This window comes from Pinus tabuliformis, chromosome Q (genome assembly GCF_031772625.1).
Source record: "Pinus tabuliformis cultivar Carrire ecotype Pingquan chromosome Q, CPIR1, whole genome shotgun sequence".
Classification (NCBI taxonomy): Eukaryota; Viridiplantae; Streptophyta; class Pinopsida; order Pinales; family Pinaceae; genus Pinus; species Pinus tabuliformis.
Window position 1 is genome coordinate 140,247,265 of NC_142296.1, and position 3,494 is coordinate 140,250,758.

Consider the following 3,494-nt stretch of genomic DNA (forward strand, 5'->3'; position numbering starts at 1 on the left):
CGATAGGAGGTTTAAGTGGGGTGATTGAGTTCTGATATAAAGGAACTGATAAAAGAGGGCCTTAACCATTTGTGGTTGATGATTTTACTCCTTTGAGTGTTAAATACCTGGGACTAATAAGTGGATGCATTTATATACATACTGTGGGTGTAAGCAGGGTTAACCCTACCATCATTAGTGGTATCCGAGCAAAATTGTAATCAGAGTGTGGAAAAATTTCCTATGAAAAGGGGTTTGCACACAGAAGAAGGTAATGTGCATAAGTTAAGTGAATTAATTGTAGAGACTACAGAAGAATATTGTAAGGGGTACTTTTGAAATTCCTGGGAGATTGTAGCAGTTCCAGCAGAGGCTTGGAGTGGATAGGAATAGAGGATTACTTGAAGAAAAGTGAGAGCAAGATTGCTTAGTACAAGTTCTGAAGGAAAGAGGACTTGGAGACCAAACATAGGACAATCCATTCAAAGTGCACAAGAATGAGAGAACAAGATCATACATAGATCTTGGAGGTAAGATAGTGTGCTTTGTTTCAAATTGAAATTGAGGATTGTGGTTGTAGATGAAGCATCTTAGCAAAGGAAAACAAGAGAAGCTATGAGAGGAGAACCAGATGTGTTCTTGATGGCAGAGTAAGGAAAACACTATGAAGGATAAGTGGTAGTGAACCTGAAGAATCCAACAAGATGTTGGAAAGAGAGGACAGCTAAAGTGTTCTCAAGAGAGAGTGAGAGATTGCATAAGCCTAGAAGGAGAAAAGGTGTTGCTCAAGAGGAGGTTCCAGACAGAGGACCCATGCTTACCAAAAGACTGAGTGAGGAGAGCTTAGTGAGGTAATATTGTAGCGACGAGGACTAGCTGTTGCAGAGGCTTATTGCAGATGAGTGAGGAGCTCATGAAGGAAGAGAAGAAGAAGATGACTACTGATAGTCATAGCAGAGGTTCAGAGAGAAGCCACAACAAAAGAAAGATGAAGAAAGAGGACGCCCAGGAAAATGACAAGAGGATGAGTCAAGAGGAAATTGACAAAGAGATTGCCAAGTTAAAAGAACAACTTGATGCATTAAGGAGAATACTTGAGGAAAGCCAAAGTAAGGGAAATGTCTACAATGATAGCCAGAGCAAGAGCAATGTCTACAATGATAGCAAGAGCAAAGATAGAAAAAAATAAACAGCAATTTGAAGGGTTAGTAGACAAGAGCAACAACTTGAAGCAGAGAAGAAGAAGCAAGTGGTAGAGTATGGACCAACCCAAAGATGTGCTAGAAAAAGAAATTGAAGAAATGTGGTAGTTGTTGATGAAGCAGTCCATAGGGAGGAAAATGATAGCAGGAAGAAGAATGATCAATCAGAGCATGAACCTGATTGACAAGGAAAGGAAGATGAAATAGAAGACAGTAGAAATACAACAGCAACAAAGGTGAAAGACATTTGGACAGCTACAAACTAAATTTTGGGACCCTAGAGGTTTCTATAAAAACATGAAGACACATGATCAGGAGATCATGAATATTTTCTACTTTGGGAGCCTGATGCAGGAGCCTTCAACCCAAGAGAAAATCATTGTAATTAAGTAGACATAGGGGCTCATGTATTTTTAGGAAGTTAGTTTCCTAAGTCTAAGTTAATGTAATATTTAGGCTTTTAAGTGATTTAATTAGATAATGTGAGATGTTTGTAAATTCTCTCGAATAAATAAGAACATGAGTCATTATTAATGACAAAAGAGTTAAAATTCAATTAGGACTCTTAAAACAGTTCCATGATTCGAGGAACTAAGGAGAGCTCCTAGGAATTAAATGGAAATTAGAAGTGGACATAGAGCACAAAGAGGATTTAGGATTCAGTTCAATAGATTTAGGAATGGAACCAAAATTAGTTAAACAGAGATTTCTGATATAAATGTAAGCCTGCGGGCAGAGTAAAGGAAGAGGCCACTGATAGTTGAAGATCAGGCCTATGTGAGACACAGAGATTTCCTTCTGTAATCATTGTCTATATTTATTAATATAATAAACTCAATTGTAAGTTGGAATGCATGTTTTGAGTGTTGATTTATATGTGAATTCGTAGGTTCTGTAACAGGGGGTTGCAGACAGGGTTCTGTAGAACACGTAGAGGGAGAAAATTATACAGAGTATCAGGATGCAACATTGAATCCATTAGAATCCAAGGTAGAGCTCTGCAAAAATAGAGATCAAAGGAGAGTGCAGAGTTTAAGCTCAGAAGAGATAGTGCGCAATAGAATAGCGAAGGTCCAGAACCTTTTGAAGAAACCAAAGAACCATCACAACCTCTAAAAATAGCATAAAATCTAAGTAAACAAGTCGAACGGAGAAGTGAAGTATGGTTGCACAGCAACCGTTGGATCTTTAAGATCAATGGCTAGGATTAAGTCGCATCGGTGAAACACTATTGCATCGCATCGTTTCAGTGGAGAAGAACCGAGCCTATTGAACAGCCGAACTTTGATATTGCGACATAACTGGATCCAAAATTTTATAAAGGTGGATTTATAATCTTATCAGGTCCGAGACCCTAATCACATCGGAGCTTTTAAGTGTTTTAGCATCGAGCCTTGAAAACCTCTGACTTGTGATATTGCGATGAAGAAATGTGTCGATAGCGATAAAGCATTGATCAACGATCGGAGGTAGTCGGAGATCATAGTAGTGCAACAAAAGGCTTGGAAGGAGTGGACCCGATGATATTTGTGAATGTGGGCTTATAACTTTTGAAGTCTGGCTCAAGGGTTCGAAGCAGGTTTTCCTTTGTTTTCCGATGTATTCTGAAAAATGATATAATCTCATATAGGGGAAGCAGAAGGAGTATGTTGTGTGTCGAGGAGAAGTGATACCCCGATTGTGATAAAGTTAATCTCGAAAAGTTTGCAGAGGATGGACGAAGGAAAAAGGTGTGTTTGCAGGGCTTTTCCTTTGAAGCTTTTATACGATAATTATATATTTACCAAGGTTAGTAAAGGGAAAGGTTATATATATGTGGGCTTAAAGGGTTGTATAAACATTACGAAGGGTTTTAACAATTCTGATGAGAGTGATTGAGGAAGGCTTTAAGAAAAAGGATAATGAAGGTTATGAGGAGGTAAATAGTCCCAATAGGAGGTTTAAGTGGGGTGATTGAGTTTCGATATAAAGGAACTAATAAAAGAGGGCCTTAACCATTTGTGGTTGATGATTTGACTCCTTTGAGAGTTAAATACCTAGGATTAATGAGTGGATGCATTTAGATGCATACTGTGGGTGTAAGTAGGGGTAACCCTACCATCAACGTAAGAGCCCGAGGTATGGGTTATCTATCATTAGTATCAAATTAGAATGGCCACATTTACATATAATAAAAAATGTGCTTGCACTTTAAGTTTGCAGTATTCGATTTTTTTTATATCTCTCTAAATTTTTGAAAAATGTCAATGAAGAAGAGAGACTCAGAGAAAACGATTGATGAGGAAGTATAATTGTGCATGCAAAAGAAAATTT